Source organism: Passer domesticus, chromosome 4 (genome assembly GCF_036417665.1).
Source record: "Passer domesticus isolate bPasDom1 chromosome 4, bPasDom1.hap1, whole genome shotgun sequence".
NCBI lineage: Eukaryota > Metazoa > Chordata > Aves > Passeriformes > Passeridae > Passer > Passer domesticus.
In genome coordinates this window covers 42,162,763-42,184,472 of record NC_087477.1, presented here as the reverse complement: position 1 = coordinate 42,184,472, position 21,710 = coordinate 42,162,763, and the positions used below count along the sequence as shown (strand labels likewise).

The following is a 21,710-nucleotide window of genomic DNA, read 5'->3' as shown; positions in this document are numbered from 1 at the left end:
ATAAAGAAGCAGTGTAATTGAAACAAAAAGAGTGGTGTGATGCTTCCATGATTAAATAAGGCTGTATCATTTGGAGTTAACCCATTCACCCTAGAACACCTTTCCAAAGCTAATAGCTGAATTTCAATTTCCACATTCAGAAGTTTATTATTCTTTATATGATCAGTGGATTCTGGTGGTTTTATTTGATCGTTAGCTTTATAAGTGAGAATTCAGGGTATTTAAATAAAACATGACATTTTATCTAAAGTAATGATGTTACTTTAAAGATTAACCTGAAACACTTTTCTACCCTTTCATTTTCGTGGAGGGATCAGAGAGTCAAGGCCATTTGAAAAAAAATCCCAGACAAAAGAGGAATCCTTGAGGTTTAATTCCGTCTTTCCTTAACTTCACTGGTACCAAGACCAAGCCCTGTCCTAGATGAGCCATGGAAGCAGATCCTCCTTCCATTCTTGTGCCTCCAACAAAAGCCTTAATACGAGAGATCAGCACCAGAGTGTCACATCAGTGACTTGAGCACAGAGAAATCCTGGATGCAGCTGGAGATATGTACAGGCACAAAAGATACAATATAAGCTAGGGACTGTTGTGCAAAGCACCTACAGGGACTGGTCTTTCCCTGAATACTGTTTATGTGGTTCATGCAGTGATATTCATCAAATGTTCTGAAGGCTATGAAAGGGTCAAATTTTTTCCTGTTGTTTTATCTTGCTTTCACATAATTAATTACTGTCTACCTGTTAGGGTGTTGGAGTGGCAGCAGCTCCTGAGGGAAACCAGCCTTGACTGGTTGAATAAGCACTTTCCCGGACTCTGGCAAAGTGGAAGCAAATTGCCTCTACAGAAAGCAAAAGTGCTTTCTGACATACTAGCCACCTTCTGACTGAAGAATTTTACCTCCTTCCTCCTCCTGTGAAGTGTCAGGCTGCCCCTTCAGAAAATATGGGTAGTAATTAGGGCAAAACCTAAGCAGAAATGGTCCTGTGCTGAGTCAATATCACTCCACTCTGAAATCCTTGTAGCCATCCCTGTACCTCACCTCAAAGGTTTCTTACAAGGCTGGCACTAAGAGGCTGCCTAGACTCTGATTTCTCCTAATGGGCTCAGCTCCTTGATCTAACATGGGAAAGGAATGCAGCAAGGGCAGTAAAATGACTTATGCTGACATGGTAACATGGCTAATAATATCTGAACACTTGTGTATGGTTTTCAAGAGAAAAAAGAAAGAGAGCCTTTGGAGGCCAGAAATATTTCCCAGGTACTGCTAATTTTCTTCAGTATTACACAGTAATCACAGCACCTTTTTTATTGATTTAAAGATATTTCTCTTAGTACCACTAATTCTTACATAATGATGTTTTTATTGAAAAAGTGTTTGTCTAAGTAAGAATCAACACTATGTATTAGTAAACACGAATACTACTCAACTTTTAATTACAATACTGCATTGATTAAATTAACTCATTGATTTTTTTTCTCAGTATTTATATCTAGGATCTCAGCCCTCTTTGTTGTTACATTTTTAAACAGTTACTAAACTACATATGTGTATATGTACACATATATTTTACATGTAACAAATAATTGATTAGAATTGCTGCAATTAACAGCCTACAGTGATGGCCCACACAAAGGAGACAAACATGACTTCCACATCATAACAGTAGTCACTTAAAATAACACAGTAAACGAAGAACAGGTCAACTGCTGACCAAATTAAACACCTCAGAATGATCAACGCAGACAAATCAGTGACATAAGCTAACCCTAATGCAGTCTTGGAAGAAGTCAGACAAGCCAGAGCAAAAGCCACTCCTTTGAAACATTTCATAAGTATCAACACTCCTCTAAGAAAAAGAAACAAACAAGAAGACAGCAACAACTGGCTGAACACTGTGTTTTCTAGAGGCAGCTTAATTATATCAATTTTGTGTTAATGTCTGGAATAACAACACTGACAGTATCAATCATTGTTGGAGCTTTTGAGCATTTTACATCAAGAATAGGCTTTCTAACATTAACCTCAGTGAGAGCTTGCTGCTGAAATCCATCCTCTCAGTTAAAAAAAAAGTCAGGTGTGAGAAGAGGAGAATAAAATGCTTACAATACCCTTGTTTCTTTCCTGGTGGAGAAACACATTACAGACCCCAGTGGCAGACGATTTCTGCCTGACGATTTTTGCTGACAGCCAGTGCATTTATTGATTACCACCACATGAAGCTCAACAAAATATCTAATAACAGACTACTCAACACATAGCCTGGGGATCTATCTGGATGCTTAAAAATCTAGTACAGGCATTTGGAAAGGATTTTTCAGGGCACTTGGCTGCTTCTGGTGCTGTGGGACCAAGTTCTGCCATGGTGGCAGTGCCTGGCCCTGCCTGCCCTGGCTTGACCTTGTTGCTGCCCTCACCTCCCAGCTTGCCTTCCCCTGGGGAAGAGCCAGATTTTGCTACATCCCTACAGAGTTGTGTAGGAGATGATTTTAAAACATCTCTTTTAAATGTCAAACCACTTTCCCCAGCTGAACATGTTATATGGTAATGGGTTATTTCTTGGCCCTTGGTTCAAGGCCAGACAGTACATTTTATGTTAAGTGTGGGAAAAGGAGCGAAAATTTTTTCCTGCCTTTTTTCCGTTCTGTTTTGTTCTATAAGCAGAGCAATTACAGTCATGCACCAAAAAAGGCTTTCCAGCTGTGGAAAGTCCCACAGGAGAAATTTTGAGGAAAAAATTTTCTCTAGAGTATTTTGCTGGATGGTTGATCTCTGCTTAGTGCACTGTCAATGCAGATAAGTGTGAAAAGCACTACCACACTGAACTCCAGATGTGACAGCTGGGAGGATTCAGCAACATTTGTGACATTCACATGCCATCAAACACCTGACCCTCAGGAATATCACCTGTCCCTGTATCTCCAGTGGAAACATGATACCAGGCCTGGCCACTCCCCAAGGTGTATTGCAAGGAGGTCTAAACATAAGAGGAAAAAACACATGGAGCTAAATGATAAAAGTGTCCTAAAGATATTTCCAAGAAATCCATTAAATGCTCAAGATGTGTTAGGCTTCTGACAGCAGCTAGCCACATGCAGATGAAAGAGAACTGTAGCTGCTAGAATACAAGGACTGTGTGATTTACAAAATGATTTCTGGGATGTCCTAGCCTTGGGCTCAATATTGATTCACTTTCTATGTCCTGGACAAAGAGCAGTGCTCAGAGCAACATGTGATGCACTTTTCTGAAGGCTTCTTGTCATGGGACCAGGCCAACTCTTATTTAGGATGTTTCCAGTGGGATTTGCCCAAAGCCTCTGTCAAAATATCTCAGCACTACTCTCAGTAATGATTAGAGATATTGAGAGATTTTTCGTGCATATATAGATACACAAACAAATACAGATACATTATCCAAATTTCTGGTGCTTTTATCTTTGTATAGATTGCAACACCCTGTGATAGTATTAGATGGGAGTTACTTGATACTTAACACTTCACCTTATACCTGCACCCATGTTCCTAATCCATGGGACCAGCCATGGACAGCACTACAATTCTCAAACCACTGAAAAAATTCTAGCAGCTCCCATCACCTCCAAAAACACAATTTAGCAGAATTATGTTTTCTTCTTCCTCTCCAGATGTTCAATTCACACACCGTCCTGGACTTCCCTTCCCTCAAAACCTCCTGATGTGAAGGCTGGATTCAGTCCAGAAGCAACAGGACAAGGAAGAGTTACTGATCAAAGTGTAATTTTACTCCAAGTTTTCTACATTCCTTAAGTCCACACTGAAACTCTCCGTCCTCTTATTCAGTAAAGGACAGTGCTGGAGGCAGTGGGATACCAGCAAGAGCAGAGGAAAAGCAGGGGTCGGCAGTGGTGCAGCCAGGACAGATGCAATGAAATGTCCTAGCTCCCACCTTTCCTTTCTGGCTCCAGACACAGCTTCAAAACATGTGAGGCAGCAAGAAAAATTCAATCTAGCAGTAATTTGCAAGGGAAATACAATTAGTGCATTAAGATTATTTCACTAAATGATTTCTTTTGCTCCATCACAATAGTGCCTTCCCTGACTGCTGCTAAAAAGGTCTGTAAACTCCACAGGGGACAGGCTGAAAAACACCACTAAGTGTTACTTGATGGCTGGCTTTGTGCACAGAAGCTCTGCTGGAGTTCTGTGTCTTTGAGTAAAGCATGTGCACTGCTACCACATGCTAAACCTTTCAGAAAGGCTGTGGAGAAAGAAGGGCTGCCACTAGGATGTTGGATATGCAAGCACTTTTCTGCATCCCAGGGATATGGAGGACATTTTCCATTTTTTTTTTCCTCCTTTTTGTTTTTTCCCCAATCAAATTGCAGATTATTTTAAAATCTTTTATTTTGAACTGGCAGTATGAGCACTTTTCAGTTTATCTAACTCTGACATCTAGTGCCACAGTCCACATCACTTATTAACAGCAACAAAAGCCTAAGGCAGCCCTAGAGACGAAGACACTTTACCAAAGAGAATATTACATCAAATCTGTGTTGTCTTGCACAACAATCTTGCACATCAAATCTGTGTTATTTTATGGTAAGTTGTTCCTGATTTCACTTCACAGTTACACCACTGGCTGTCTAGAAGCAGTATCAATTTCAACGAATTAGAAAATGTCTAGTGGAAAGAAGGTTTCAAACTTTGTATGGGAGTTCTAAACATTTTAAAGGAATGTTTCAAGAAGTGACTGTGTTTTTACAAAGGGCACAAGTCCATCCTGGTGGGATCCCACCTGCAGTGCTGCATCCAGCCCTAAGGGTGCCCAGCACAGGAAGGACAGGCACCTGTTGGAGCAAGTCCACAGGAGGTCATCAAGCTGATTAGAGGGGTGAAGCACCTCTCCTACCAGGAAAGGATGAGATAATTGGCACTCTTCAGCCTGGAAAAGAAGAAGATTGGTGTAATCTCATTGCAGCCTTCCAGCACCTGAAGGGAGCCTAGAAGATTAGCAGGGACTTAATAAGAGCCTGGAGGGACAGGACAAGGGGGAATAGCTTTATACTGAAACAAGGTAGGTTTGAATGAGCTATTGGGAAGAAATTCTTTTCTGTGATGGTGTTAAGACACAGGAACAGGTTGCCCAGAGAGAGAAGCTGTGGATGCCTCATTCCTGGCAGTGTCCAAAGCCAGGTTGGATTGGACTCTGAGCAACCTGGCCTAGTGAAATGTGTGTTTGCCTACAGCCAGGGGTTTGGAACTAGAGGATCTTTGAGGTCTATTCTGACCCAAACTATTCCATGAGTCCGTGACAATGGCTTTCTTTGCACTACAGGTACCAAAAAACATTATTCTTTTTGTGTTGATAATTCTTTTTCTCAGAAATGTTGGAAGAATCATGGAAGAAACCATTTGAAGAAGTTAATTTGCAGATACTGTCATTATAAATACCATTTCAGCTGTCCTTTATAGGATGCTACATACCAGCATTTTCTGGGACTGGCATCGGAATCTGAGTTTTCTTCAGAAGCACTCCAGATTTTTGACATGTTTTTTTTTGTGTGACCTTACTTCCAAAGTAAGATATATTAAATCAGCTACTCAGTCTTATTATAGCTACCTACCACCTCTTCTTCTGATGAAACATTGAAACAGATGCACTTTAGAGGAGAAAGGAATTCCAGCAGAAAGAACGTGGAAGAAGAAAAGCCATCCCCAGATGCAGCTATCTGTGATAGGTACAAAGCCTTAGTATTTAATATATTTAATACAGTTGTATTTTTCTTAGAGCATATTTATATCTATAGCTATAGTTTAGTTATAGTTATATTTACTTAAACATTAGTGATTTTAAACCATATCTTTATTTCATCATTATTTAGTCTAAGACACAAAACCTTAATATTTCTGAGCTGCAATGAAAACTATGCCCCTTTGTTGCATATTTCCCATTACAACGAAGGTAGAACATGAGTTATCATGCAGTTTCTTCCTGCAATCCAGTGCCAAAGGATCTGTCCATCCATCCAAAGGTCCCTGCAAGAGTAAGTTAGCCTTTTCACTGATCTCATTCCCATCCACTGATGGGAATGGCTCAGATAAACTGAATTACAGGGAGTGATATAACCTGGAGGGCAAAGAACATGAACTCCCCACACAACTGTTTATGACCAGAATTCAGCCATTCTTACCCTATGCAAGTTGAAATTCAGAAGAGGGTGAGTAAAAGAGAATGAGGAGCAGGTTGCATGCACACACCGTTGGGTTGAGAGCAAACTCGAGCAGTTACCAGGGAACCATTAGAGCACTGTAGACCCATGTTTTAGCTTGGATTATGATTAGTGCTCACATAAGACCTGTTGCTAAAACAAAGAAAATTATTTGCAGTTCTGGGAGGCAAACAAAGGGGCTTGGGCTCTGCCTATAGCTTGGACTAAGATGTTAAAGCCCTTTGTTTACTTACAGAATATCATATCAAAAGGGCAGACAAGACAAGAAATTTGTAAGAGTTAACTTCCGTGGAATTAAAAAATGCTAGAAATAAAATCTTTTTACCAAAGATGGAGGCCACTTTTCAACACAACTGTTGATTAATGACCTGTTTTGATCAAATATTTAAGCCATTCTTGTCTAAACTGCATAAAGATAAAAAAAAAGACTTATTAAAAGAGCTCTCTGTGTTTCTTGGCAACAGATTGTTTGGTTTGTCAGGGTGAAATGCATTTTCATAGGACCTCTGATGAAGCTTAGTAGGAAGGTAACACACACAAAAGTAATTTGACTTGGCAGTCAAAACTAAATGGTTGCAGAGTGATGAATGATAACACTACATTTTCATATTTATATAGAATTTATATTATTTGTATAGTACCTTTTAAAAATAGTAGCACTTCTAGATTTTCTGTAACAGAACCCAAAGAACTTACAGTACCCCTGGAAAGGCAATCCTCTGTTGTGCCAAAATGGTCAACAGGGACTTAGACCTGAAAGGAGTCAACCTTCCCACAGGCTGCAAGATACTCTTGGTTTTTCAATTATATGAAAATCTGTGTGACTACAGGAAACAGATGTGTGCTTCCTCTGTATTTCCTCCTCCCAGTTCTTAAATGAATAAACTGGGACGAATCTTCCAAATTCTACAAACACAAGAGCTTACTGCCTTTCCCCTGCTAAGGATCCAGTGAGTGCATGATGTGGTATGGCAAAGCACACAGCAAAACACGGTGTGAGCACAGACACAACTCAACATGTCACCATGATATTTTATGGAAAATCCTCTGCTAGGATTTTTCCCCTCCTCAGGAGCTGGGAGCCTCAGGAAAGAAATGTAAACAATAACTATCTGCTGCTGTGGAATGCAACAGGTGCATCTTCCATTGGTCCATGTGGATTGTTTTCAATCAGTGACCAATCACAGCCACCTGTGCCAAGGCTGTGAGCAGTCACAAGATTTTTGTTATGCATTCTATTCTATTCTATTCTTGGTCTTTGCAGCCTTCTGATCATCTTTTCTCTCTGTTCTTTTAGTACAGTTTTAATGTAGTGTTTTAGTATAATATATAAGATAATAAATCAGCCTTCTGAGAAAATGGAGTCAAACCTTGCGTCTCCACACATGGGGTGTTCGCCTCATTATCTACACATGGCCACAGCAGCATGTCCCTGAAAATGAATAGTTCCTTATATAATATATACTCCAAATAAGTCACTTCCAGATATTTGAATATGAATATTCATGGCATTACAAGGCTTTATGCTCTCCCACATTTATCAGTAGCTCATTCCAAGAGCACAGGACTTTGAAAGAAATCAAACCTTTCATTACAGTGAGGAACTCAGCCTTAGATGCTCCTTAGGTCTCCCCCAACAGTGGACCTTAACAAACATCACACCTTAAGCAGACAGACAACAGACAAATTATGTTACATCAGTCTTTCAGATTTTCTAAGTTGTAGCTGAAGATGTTCACCAAATGCAACCTCTGTTGAAGGCTTCATCTCATCTGATTTTAGGACCTTGCTTTTTAGCTCAGCTAAGCAGTTCTAGCCAAAACCTACAAGCAACTTCTTTGATCACTGAAATTTTGGGGTCAGCTCTGTTGTCGAGATGAATTTGCCTCAGCTGAGTCACTCAAGGGAGGAATTGTCTCCTTGCAGACCAGCAAGTCTCTTCCACTTAATAACAATTAAGCTGTCAAAGCTTTTTGTAATTAAACCCATCAGCAGGTTTTTCAGAGAAGATGCCAGCCCAGCAAACCCTCCTGTGTAATTTTATCTGTGTGCACAAAGTACAAGAGCACAGAGGAGGGTTGGCAGTGGGCACCGCAGTGATGCACAACACTGCAATTCCTCAGCAGTGCCCTGGCTTGGAAGATTGATCTTGGGCTCCTGGGACAAGCTGAAAGCAGACCAAAATGCATTTGGAGTCAATCCCAATGTTTCCCTCATCAATATTTTGATGTATTTTTCCCCTTCTCAAACACCACCACTGATGAGCTTGGCCTTGGCCAGCAGTGGGTCTGTTTTGGAGTTGGCTGCTCCACTGGACATAGAGGAAGCTTCTTGCACCTCCTCACAGAAGTCGCCTCTTTAGCCCCACGCCCCAGCTACCAAAGCCTTGTCACACAAACACAACAGAGATAAAGAAAGTTTACATCTGAAACCTTTTTACCAAGCTTTAAAAACTTGCCTAACTTTTACATGAATGCTGATTTTCTATAAATACATTTAAAATATAAATTTTTGAAGTTTAGGGTTTTTCCACTATGTCAGAGAAGATGGTGATGCTTTCTCTCCCAGAGAAATGAAAATACAGTTTGTGTATTATTTAAATTAATAACAAATTACATAACAAGTAGAAGTAATTTTATGTTACAGTTTGGGAAGGAAGCGGGAAATACTGATACCTTAGGGGAAATGCAAATAGCAAAATGTAATTAGTCATATTAATTTCTGGCCAAAATAATAGATTTTGTATCTACACACTTATTAAAAGTTTTAGTAAGTGACAGCAACTGGCAAAGACTTTCTAATTGTAACCAAGAGACAGCAATAATAATACTTGGCTGTTGCACATCTTATCAGGCAGTGAATTTTCTGAAATGTTGAGGAAATTTTGTGATGGATCTCAAGTCAGGTCTCAGGAGACAAAGAATCTTTGAAAATCCAGGATCCATTCTTGAACCACTCTGTTCTCCAGCATTAGTCTGACCAATTTGTGACATCTCACGTGAATGTGTGATCAACTCACAGCAAGGGAACAGAAGCTCTCTCATAAAAAAAGAAAAAGGGAATATTGTACAAAACTGGGTTTTTTCAGTGAAGATTCACAGCACTGTAGGACTGACTTCGTTTATACCCAGTGCCACTCACAGCTTTTCCAAAAATTTGATTTAATCTGAATGTAAGAAACCACTGCAGAAGTAAACCTTGCTGGCCACTCACAGATAGTTTCAGATATCTCCTGCTGGTCATGGTACCAAAGTGCAGCTTGGCTCTGCCTCAGAGCTGATCGGCTGAAGCAGAGGTTTCACCCCTCCTGCACACTGTCTGGCACCTCTGCAGACTGCAGAAACCAACACATGCAGAAAGCAACCAACCAGCCCATGGTCTGGCTGCATGGGGCACCTGGGACTTCCTTCTCGTGCTGGAAGATCTTTCAGACACAGTGGAGAGCTACCGAAACCTCTGCAGCCACCAGCAGAGGTGGGACAGTCCTGGACACATCTTGGAGCTGTTTCTCAGTCTGGGGGAAGAGCTGGGAGTGTTTGTGGCAGAGCTGGCAAACAGCTTAGACTAACAGAACACTTTCAGAGTTAATTTCTTTCTGAATTTGGCACATTTCTCAATTTTCATGCATTTTCACGTAGATTAAGACATAGTCTTAAGCAACTGTTTTCCTCTGTAACAAATGCTGTGAAGACAAACTCCCTCAACACTGGTAGGCATCATCTGCACAGCAAAAGATCTTTAGCTTTTCCTAATTCAAAGACTAGAGGTCCACTTACTGCTGAGTCTTCGTCAGACCTGGGTGGTACCATGTTGATACATCTCACCAGCTTCATTTTTCTTCCTATACCTCTTCCACACTTTTTTCAAACTGAAGCAATACCTCTGAATGCAAAGGCAACCTGTGTCATTGTAAATACTAATTTTAGTTTCACTATGAAGAAGTATACACTTTCAGTGTAATTAATATTAAAATTATATTAATTTCTTTTGGAAAAAATCAAATATTAATATACTGATGGTGTACTTCAGGCTAAACATCAAAATATGTAAGACTAATTCAGGTATCCAGAAATCGATGCATTGTTTCATCTTTATTTTTCAGAAATACAACTCAAAACCCAGTCTTAATAAATGCAAAATAATAAGTGCCTTTCCAGAATTTCTTGAAAAGTTCTCATCCAGAATAATCAGACTGAATTTATTTCTCAAAAGAAAGTTAAATTCCCCCCATGTGAGCAGAAGCTTAGGGGGGGGTTTAGTCAGTATTACAGAATTTCCAAACAAACTACCAAGAACAGTTATCTTTACTAAGTAGCTCTCTAATTTTTCCATGAACTTGGACCAAAATCCACGGTTAATAGTCACTCTTTCCCCAGCCCATAACTCTGGGCAGCAGTACTACAATATACTAATTTGAGCTAACTCTGCTACAGGATTTCAAGAAGAAAGTTAATTTTTTCCCTTCCTTTGGCAGGTTATTTTAAGGTGTCAGTTCAAATTTTGGCACTACATCAAATCTTTCTGCAGAAAAGCTGTTTCTATTCTCCACAGGACTCTTAAATGTAGAAGGAATACACTTCATTCTCCACAAATTGTAATGTTTTCCATTATCCTATTACTATAATTTTCCACAATGGTCTTGACAGTCTTCTTAGCTCTGCCTTACCAGAAGAAAGGGGTTTATTCATTTGTTTAATTATGATGACTTTTTTACCATGAAGGAGATGCCAGCCTTTGGTACACACGGCTTGCTTTGCAGCAGAAAAGAGAAGAGCAATAGCTGTGGCTGCACTGTGAAAACATATCTATTTCTCAGCTCTGTATTTCATGGGAAAAATAAATCTAATAACTGCAGCAATTATAATAATGGCAGTGATGTGTGCAATGACATTTTACAACGGAGGAAAATTTTCAGGCCAACCTTGACTCCAAACATCCCTGTGTGACAAAAAATCCCCTGAATGGTCCCTGTCTGAAATGTCCTGTGTAGATGAATAAGGGCTCATATTTTTCCTCACAAAGGCTGCCATCTTACTGCAATAAATCCCTCTGTCAGCATGTCTCTCTGGATGACAATGTGCTGCTAAATGGCAGTCACACTTCATAAGCTCAGAAAACGGAGAGTATTAAGTAATGTAGCAATATAAAGTGATTCGCTAGGAAAATGCACAATTCAACAAATCTGTTCTCCCAATTTTAGATGCTTCATTGCTCCATAATGCCTTCCCCCAAGGTCTGAACTGCAGTGGTACTTCAGGTAATCCCAGCTGGAGCAGGGCACTCAGGGAAAGTAAAGACTTCTGACCTGAGCTGCACAGGATTCAGGCTGTGTCCAGCAGTATTTCCACTGCAGTGTAAATTATTCTTATTGTGTCAGCTCAGGACACTGGAAAAGCAAAGCATTTAGAAATGGGATATCATGTCCAACTTACCATCATAATTGTTTGGGAGAGGAGAGAGTGCTGTGCTTTTTCTGCTTAGCCAGGAATGAACCTGCCATTTTGGATTTTAAAACCAATTAATCATGGCTCCAATCAGTTTTGATCAGTAAGCAAATGTTTCATTCCATTTCTTGTATAACTTTCTTGAAAGCAGGAGTTAGATTTTTAAGATTTTTTTGGTTGGCTGTTTGGTTTTGAGAGTTATTGCCTTCCAGAAACAGCTGTTTAAGAAGTCAGCCTGTGCTGGCAAAGGTGAGCACAGCAAAACTCCCAGGCAGTGAACTGCAGCATCTGCCCTGGGGAGATGACAGCTCTCCTCATGGAGCACAAAATCATCCTACCATTGTTTCCTTCAGCTTTCCAGTCTCAGAGAAAGCTTCAAACTGCTCTCCTAAAAGAGGCCATCCCTTGCCAGAAGGCATTGAGAGAGATGACAGGAGAGACTGGACTCTCAGCCTGAAGGACGTTTGCTGAACTTCCTACGATCAGGAGCTCACAGCTAGTCTTGTGCAAGGAGAAAGTTTCAGTGTGTTTTCTTGCCCCTGCACAGGATTCAGAACAGCTGGTAGGATTAAACACTTACCATTCCTTTTCTGCTGCACCAACAGTTTTTGCCATCTGTATGTTAACAGCCTTAGCTTTATAACATTCAGTGATATAATTGTCTCTGGGAGCTGAAAGATGACTGAAATACAAGCTGTTATAAAATGATCATTTTCCAAATCACTGTGCCATGGAACAGTCACTTAAGCTAACTGGAGAAAAAAGATACCAGTTCAGAAGTTCAGGTGAAATTGAAAACAAAAGAGAAAAGAAGATCATACATCATGAGATCAAACATCTCATTCTGTCCTGTTGAATCAGTACTCCAGTGGGACAAATGGTTCAAAACTGTGCTAGAAAACCCCAGAAAAAACCCTAGATCCATTCCAGGCTCAGTTTATACCCATACTAATCCTGACAAGAGCTTGCCCAATCAATTAGTGCAAGTCCTTACTAAGCAGGCAGCTGCCTTGTAGGTCCTGCAACAGTGAAAGCCTTGAACATCAGGTGTCAACAGAAAAAGCTGCTTGGAGAGGCCAACAGCTCCACACAGCCTTGCAGGGTGAATGGAAATACTCAATTTCACTTGCATTTGCAGCACAGCACCGCTGAATTTAAGTCAGTCCCCAGTTCTTAAGGCCTTAAAATAACTGTGCAAAATTGTAGGGTAGATATTAACTCTGCTGGGGAAAGTAATGCTGTAAGAACCTCTCAACAGGTTCATCTGTTCTTTTCTTCATCTTCTTCCTGCTTTAAAGAGGCTGATAACAAACAGAGGATGACACTCTTTTGCCTACTGAGAGATCCTGTGTATTGAAGCTTCGGCTCAATCATCTGTGAAGCTTTTCAGAAATCTTCAGCGCTGCAGTAAAATTTAGCATGGATTAGCTTCCAGCTGGGAAAATAATAGGTAGAAGTTTTGTGCCTTTATTCATTGGAGAAGAAACACATGGATATCTCTGCACGATTTCTTTTCTGTGTATAAATAATTGACAATAAGTTGATGGTGGGGAAGGTTGTAATGATTTTGAAATTCAGCCCTGTACTTGCAACATAGTATGCTTAAATCTTTTGGCCTCATACCTATATTTAGCCTTACTCCTTCAACCCAGAAGAGCAAAGAAATTGAGCATTTTTAATCTGAAAATTTATTTCTAGGTTACTTCACCATTTGCAGCACCTAAAGTCAGAGAGAAACGAAAGCTTGGGATTTAAATTCCACGGCCTGTTACAGTCTGTCTAAATTACTGCAGATCAAAACCCTATGTACCCTCTATGAATTACACTGGAAATGAGCAAAACCTGTGATTGCCTTGCCTAAAAATTTAAGGTGATGCCTGTAACAGTTTCACAGAATTTCTGCTCAGGCTAAGCATACTTAAAGCAAAATTATGCACCTGGTACTCCTACAGCTCAGGCCCAGCAGGCCCCTTGAACAGAGCCCTTTTAGGAACTTTGTGATAATCTCAGGAGTGTGCTGCTTCTTTTTCCAGAGAAAAAGAGCATTATGCCAGGTCCTCAGCACAAAAAAAAAAAAAAAAAAAAAAAGACAGAATTAAGTTCCCTGTGGGTCCTACAGGACAAGCTGCCCATTGCTGTCAGCTGGGGCTTGGGCAGGTCAGGATCTGACAGAATTAACAGTTTACAGCTGAGCAAGGATAGGCAGGACCCTGCAATGTGTTCTTGTGCTCCTCAAGGTAAAGAATTCACAGCAGCTCATCTTCTTATTGCACTTGGGGAATTAGGATGGATGTGCACTTTTGAAAGCTCTGTCAGGTAAGGGAATACCATTTTTATGTGATTTTTTTTCCCTAAGGTAGCTTTGACATTCATTGTATTATGCTAGTATGTTTTAAGTATCCTTGCTTCTTGTGATGACTGGGTTTTACTGGTGCACTTGTTCATACCTATATTGTGTCCCAGCAAGTCAGTTCTCAAAGCCATTGCCAGTGAAGAGCATTTTAACCAGTGCTCTTATCCATGATGTGGTTAAACTGGGGGTTAAATTCTGGCTGCAGAAATCCTGTTGGAGAAGGTGAAAAAAACAGCTTATTTGTACTGAATGGTTTGAGCACAAAGTACTGGTTGTTTACTTGCTATGTAAACTGAGAAATATGAATGCCTGAGCTCTGCTTTTTTTTTCTTCCACGGTTGTACTTTTTTAGTTGTTTTGCCAAGCTGTTTTGCCTGCACCTGACAGGTTGTACTCTAGTGTGGGAGGAATAAGTCGGAAATGTTGTCCCAGAATATCCCTCTCTGTCAACATTTAGCATTTTTTCAGTAGGTGCAGAAAACTTCACTGTTGGGAAGGAGAGAAAATGGTCCACCTTAATTTTTTTCTAACTGAGGGAAACACTGAGGGGGAAAAAAAAAGTGCCTGTGTAAAGTGTATGGGGGGGGTGGGTTGGGAAAAAGTGGGGAGTGAAACAATCCATATATTTACATTCAGGGATGAGGAAATGAATGATATTCCCCAACACTCTAGTTGACAGTACCACAGTGGTAGCTGATTAGAAGAGGAAGCATTTATGTTAATGATCTTATTTTGTGATTCAATTTCTTTCAAATTCTACCATCTGTTTTTAAATTCATGTTTCTCTTAGGACGCTAATAAGTACACGTGGTTTAATGCTGCATGCTAGTCACCAGTAGCTCTTGCTGATTTAAATGAAAATTGTATTTTGCCTGAATCTGGTCCGCTAGATTTGGTCCCTGTTTGAATTACAGTTTCTGGAAACTGCTGGAGAGAGAAAGATTTATAGCAAGATATGTTTGCATGTCTCTTCTGCTTTATTTGGAAGTGGTCTGTCAAAAATGAGACTGAACTTTGTAATGTTTGGAATTGTGGTTGGGGCCAGGGGACTCATTTATGGTAGGGCAGTGCCTGGCTTTCTTCATTAGCTGCTGCATGGCAGTTTTCATGATTAAAAGTGGCACTGTTTGGGTATTTGTTTTATAAGTGAAAATTTATCTGGCTATTACTAAACACAGGTCTTCCAAAATGGGAAGACTTGCCTTTAGTAATAGCCAGATAATGAATTTGTTGGTGAATGTCAAGTTTATTCCCAAGCAAGAAAGGAAGTCAGTGGTTTTGAACAGTTTTGTGAAACTCTTATCAAAGAGGTGGTGGTGAATGCTTTGCATTCAGGTTTTCTACAAAACTTTTAACCTAAGCCCTTTGATGGCTATGACACAAAATTAGTCTGATGGTGGAAGTTTTCAGCAACATTACAGCCCCACCCTTGAAGTTAAGCATTTAAGTTTTCATTTAAGACTTTTCTGCAATAAAAGAGCTTGTGTGAATGTGTGTGTGAAGCATTTATTTATGCAGCTGTTCAAACTGGTGGCACGGAATAGGCAGGGAACAGGTGCAAATATGGGGTTGTCAGCTCAGTCCCACAACAGAAACAGAAACTATAAACTTTTTTTTTTGATAGCCATGTGAATGGCCATCACTTTCCTCTAGAGCCTGCAGTAAGCAAAGAATACAGTCAAACGCTGAATCTGGTTGGTTCCTGCAGATCTCTGTGACTCACCTCTGCTAAAATTAGTTAATCTTTATTTGTAACTTCTTGTTGTAAACAGAGTTAAAAACCCTAGAAGACCAATCAACATCAAGGGAAGGTGACGATTTTTTTTCTTGAAAGCAAACTTGAAAAATAATGCCATTTACTGGTATCTCTGATAATGTAACAAGATGGATTGCAGATGAGCAAGCTACAGTATTTTGTATCTCTCCCTGGTGTCACCTCAGACTCACTGCTGCTGGGTGATGTGTGAGAAGATAGAAACCCAAAACAGGAATTTTTGCTGCAGTTTAAATCTCCGTAGACAGTACCTTTGTTCTATAGCACATGATGGCCAGAGTAAAAATGTAAAAGTTAACATTAACCTTGCAATTTGAACCCATAGTGACAAACATAATCATTATTAGCTTAACCAAACTAAAAAAAAACTTCAATAAACATATGTTTTTAAAGTTAAGGCCTTTCTTTTATTTGTTTTCAAGTGACGCCTTTCTCTCTTTGAAGAGGATTGTTGAGATAATATTTTTGCATTTGAAAGAACCCTGTACTGAGATTTATAACAGGTTTTGTGCTACAGAAAAATAGACACAGAGTGACCCTTAACTCAATTTTAGGTCATTTCAATTCATAGTTGGACATTAATATTAAGCAGCTGAAGAAGATCACTGGATTTGTATTTTTGTCCTTTTTTTTAGTACCAAAAAAATCATCATGAGTAATTTCATTTTGAATGTAGTAATAAAACTTAATCAGAAATAACTGTCCTTAATTCTGAATGTTAGAAATCATATACAAGTCTTACGTCTTAAAAAACCTCATTTGCAAAGAGGATTAGATGGGATCTTCTAATTCTCATTCCATTTAATCTACTTTACTAATAAAGTATAAATACTCATTTGAATTAGGTGCACAGTGAGCCTGACATGATCCCAAGAGATGCTGAGTGCCTGGGCCCATGTGGACCACCACTGATGTCCTGCTCCAGCATCACTCCTGCTTTCTGAGCTCCCTGCTTTAGCCAGAGCTCTTCTGCTCTCCCCTGTCCTGACTTTGGGACTATGCAGTGAGTGTTTCTTCCAAGCTGGCCTCCAGCACACTGCAGTTCTTTTGATGTTTGTGCTAGAAAAGGATGCCAGAGCTGCAGCAGATTTCACAGGGCATCAAGGCTGTGGGGGCATGTCTGTACTTGGGTTTCTACTTTGTGTATTCACTTGGGCCTTACATGTTTGCAGCTAATTCTGTGTTTCAGGAAGCATTGTATAACATGAGGTGAGATAAAAATTGCAGGTGTTTGTGTCCCACTGCCAGTCATGGGTGGGAAGGAAAGAACAATCACATGCACAGAAAAATCTGGGATTTCAGCACCATTACTGAGTGAGTCATGCAATGTAACTACAGCAAAAATTTGTCCACTTGAGGTGTCACCAGCCCCCATCATGTGATAATATAGAATGTTGGTGGAAACGGTGAGAACTCTGCTTTGGCAAGTGTCATAGTCAGGGGTTTGCAAATTATGACTAAAAATGCCACTGTGAGGTGAGACTTGCAATGGGTGTGGGTGGGGAAAGAGAAGAAGAGGACAATATATTGGGGCACCCAGTGCAAATGGGACAGTGATAGCATGAAATTGCTACTGCTGCCTCTGCAGGGAATTCGGTGAACTTCACTCTCGTCCAATGATCAGAACAGAAACAAGCTGAAAAGCATATTTCAGGTAACTCCATCCAGGCAGTTTCCCTTTTAGTGGTTTTTACATCACTACAGTGCAGCACTGTGCCAATAAACGAGATTGATAGCCAGTCAAAGTGCCTCAGCAATTATCCAGGACAGCTGGCCAGTTTTCCTGGGCCTGCCAGAAACAGGCTCTGAGCCACATGTGGCACCTTTGGAGCAGCAGGACACCCTGGAGGCTTCTGACTGTACAAACACAGGGGAACATCCAGCCGTGGAATGGGGAAACTGAGGAAGCCATGAAGGAAGAAAACAGCTGGAAGTTGTTTGCACTGAAGAAGAGCTCACCTGATATATCATTGCCACCAATCTCCCATGGAGATTTTCCTTAAGAAAGTGAAGCTATTGCTTGAGAAGAGATGGGCAGCATTGCTGGAGAAGGCCTGGTGGTGGCCAGCTGCTCTTTCTTGGGACAAACTGAAGGGAACTTCCCTGTGTGTGTCTCTGCGGCTACATTTGACAGATGGCTCTGCTCAGACAACTTGTAAAGACAAATAGAAACAGTCTTGGAAAGGCGGGAGGAAAACTAAATGGATGAAAAATATCCCAAGAGTCCTGTGTTCATCAAACCATGCACCTACTGCAAGATTACAAACTTCTGAGACACCTCAAATTGCATTAAGATAATATAGAGCATGCTTGATGAAATTTTATTTCTCTTCTGGTTTTTGAGATGCCAGAGTTTCCCTAAGGCATGATTATAAGTTTTCTTTGTAACTAGTTCAGGAGGAAAACATTCCTTAATTGGTTAGAGAGGGGGGTTTTTTTAGCTCCAGTTGCAAAAGCTCAAAGCAAACCCCCTGACAAAAAGTTTCAACATATTGATAAAAGCTAGTGGTGTTGGGGTTTGAATCAATTATGTATGTATTAGGGCTAACTTTTTCTTTTTTTTCCCCTTTCTTTTAGTAAAGGGGGATGGGGGCAAGATTCCTGCCTGTGAACTTCAGTGAATAGACAGCTATGTAAATTGTCTCAGAGCAAAACTGGCCATAATTAAACCTTGGTTGGAAAATGAAGCTCAGAACTGCTTAGCTCTGGGACAAATCCTGGTCATAGTAACTGAGCAGTGGTGGTCAGCATGAGGAAAGGGACTTGGCTCATGGAGGGAACAGATTTTGGTGCTCCACTCCCTTCACTAGCATCCTTGGAGGTTTCGTGGTCTTCCTAAAAAGAGAAACCTCTATTGTGGCAGATCCCTGGTGGTGCTTATTTGAAAAAAGTAAAGAGCTGCTAAATCGAGTAAAAAATATTTTAACTGTCTCATTTTATCACTATAGTAGGAGACTGAAAGTTTCTTGGAGAGATACAAACCAATAATGATCTATACAGTACATAACTAGGTATCTAATAAAAGACATAATTATTTTTGTTAGATTGAGTCTTTTGTTAGCATATCCCAGATCACACTGGGATGCTGATCAGGCATTATATCAGGAGATGTAAAAAAGACAGAAGAAAAATATTTTAACTTGTTTAATTCTAGCTTGTAGCTCTGCTGTTGTTCTGTGCTTAAAGCATTACATACTTCACAGATTTCTTTTTTTCTGGTCATATCAAACAAATATTCTTTGGTATAGCCTGTGAAAGAAGAAACTGGATTTCAGCTATGCTCTCTAAGTGAAGACTGTACAATCACTTGCTACAAATTATAGTGTAGTAAATGCAATTAATGTTGTGATGTGACTAAGAAGTAACCTTTTTGCTCTCATAAATGTATTGCTCTGAAAAGCTAATGCATGTGCTGGACGCACTAAAATGAAAAATATAAGCTGATTTGTCCTCACCCCAAGCTGTCACCAAGCTATAACAAGTTATTACAAAAAATGGTGCGTGTCTTTGAGCCTTCAGGGTTGAGGTGCGCTGCTTGCTGGCATGCCAGCCTACTGCAGGGACACTCTTGCAGCTCTTTAGATTATGTTCTCCACTGGAAAATTCCACACAAATGGCAGCACTTCCATGTTGCCAACTCTGCAACCCCAGAGAACTTAGTCAGGAACGCAATTTACACCTTTTTGGATACATTAGGCGGCGTACACAAATGAAATTTTACATGGTGTCTTGATTTTAAACATTGTGGCACTCAATTCAAACCAGATTAGGGTAAAGCAAACAAATATTTTACTTATGAATCTTATATAATTTACAGAGATTTTTGAAGATGCAGGACAGAAAGGAAACTGCATGCAGTCGAGAAGTCACATGAGAAAAACTTTAAAGGTTTCTCTTCCTGCAGCCCAGTGAAAAGCAGGTTTACTCCACATTGCCAGGATTCCTGCTGTACTGAACAGCCTTTGTCCTTGAGAAGCAACCTTGGGAGGTATCTCAAATGGGGGGGGCAAAGAAGTGCCTGACAATTCCCTTCCTGTAATTTGTGGCTTGAACTAAAGGGCAGGATGCAAGGATATCCTTCAATCTCACACCTTTCACATATATTTTATTTTCAAACTTTGTTATCATCTGGAAATGATGGTGATGCTGGTCATGGCCAGACATTGCCATCCTCCATCTGGATAACCAATGGATTTTATTTGGTTTTTCTTCTGTGTGTTTTCATTCAAGTTAGATGGAACCTCTGGAGATCTGTAGTACAACTATTGCTCCAACATGATCAACACCTAAGTCAAATCAGGCACTCAGGACCTTGTCCAGGGGAGTTTTAAGTACCTGCAAGGATAGATTTGACATGCTCCCCAGGCATCCTTTTGCATCCTTAACTGGCTTCCCTGGAGGGGAGGGGAAAGAAAGGTTAGTTGGAATTTCCCTTGCTCCTACCCATGACTATTGCTTCTTGTGTTTTCCCTGTGCACCTCCAAGAAGGACCTGCCTGTCTTCTGTCCAGCCCTCTCCATCCTAGTGCTGGTGGCAGCCGTCCCCCAGGTCCTGCCTCAGGCTGATCATGCCCAGCTCTCTGTGTGGCTCCTCGTGCCTGGAGTGCTCCAGCACTCAGCCATCACAGGAGCTCCCCACTGAGCTCCCCCTCTCCTCTGCATGCACAGACAGCGTGCTGCAGCTACCAGCAGGGCAGCTGGTCTCCAGGTCTTTGTGGAATCCCTTCCCCCACGTGCTGGATCCATTTTTGCATGACCCACATTTTTCTCACTCACACCCTGCATTGCTGTGTAGGCAAGATCTGTGCCTGCATCTTGCTGAGGGTGACACTTGACAGCAGAGAAGTACTTCAGAGTGATACTGGGGTAATTTTGGATGAGTTACCTCCTCCATCTTCCTGTTGGCATTCTATGTGTAAATAATATACATTTGACCTAGCGTTCTTGTAAATACTGGCTTGCTGATATTCTCTCAGTAGATCAAAAGGCTGTGACCTAATGTCTTCCCTAATGTAGCCAATATTTGACAAGTTATTGCTGAGGATGCATACTATTTATAGTTTCACTTATTGTTTTACTATTTAGTTCTGGACTCGGGGTGACTACTAACAAAAATAATACTACTTTTAAACACTATCCAGTAGGCTTCTCCTAATATTTTTTCATGGAAAGTTTAAAACAGTTGCTTGTTTCCTTTTTGGTTGGGGGCAAAAGAACACCAAACAGCATCTCTAACCTAATACCTCTTCAAAAATATTAATAATAAAATTTCAGCATTGAAATATCTGCTCACTGAAGTCAATGGCAGCAATTTTCTTGCTGGACTTTTTTACACTCCCTTTCCAGTAAAGGAAGGGGGCTGAATAAGTCAGAAATATGAGTACGTTGCCTGTGGGGAATTTAGTTTAATTCAGTGAAATCCTTCCCTGTAATAGAATAATGTCTTCCTTCCTCTTTTGAACCCATTTTTTAGCCTATTTCAATTGCATACATGATCTGAGATTATGCAAGAAACACCTCCACAGTGGCAATACTACTTAGAATACATGGTGCTTCCATTAATAAACTTGGCTGTCACCACTGGGGTGGTTCCATCAGGCTGGAAGGATCTTTTCCAATTCCTTTAACAAGTTACAAGGGATTGTCAGGAGGTAGAGAAATAGTGCAGGATAGATCCTGCCCCAGGAAGCAATCTTACTCCTCTTTCCTTGTTTCTTGCATCTCATGAGTAAACTCCTCTATGCTGTAGCAGTGGCTGTCTTCTTCCACAACTGGATGCAATTCAAGCCTGAGGAGAGCAGACTGAGGACTGGGGAAAAGAAAAGAGGCAGGGTTGGGCTTTGTGCCTCAGAGTACAACAGCTTGGATAATAAGTCTTTGGTAATTTACAGCAGACTACACTTATGGAAGGGGAGGTAAATTATTAAGGG

At 40.5% G+C, this 21,710-nt stretch overlaps 1 long non-coding RNA gene across 1 annotated transcript in view; it reads left to right on the top strand.

Moving 5' to 3' along the window:
- Positions 1 to 13,345: 13,345 nt before the first annotated feature.
- Positions 13,346 to 21,710, top strand: part of LOC135299071 (uncharacterized) — a 19,282-nt gene continuing 10,917 nt past the window's right edge. Inside the window, exon 1 of the long non-coding RNA XR_010361102.1 lies at positions 13,346 to 13,970. This is a non-coding gene — a long non-coding RNA (uncharacterized LOC135299071). The remainder of the gene's footprint in view (positions 13,971 to 21,710) is intronic.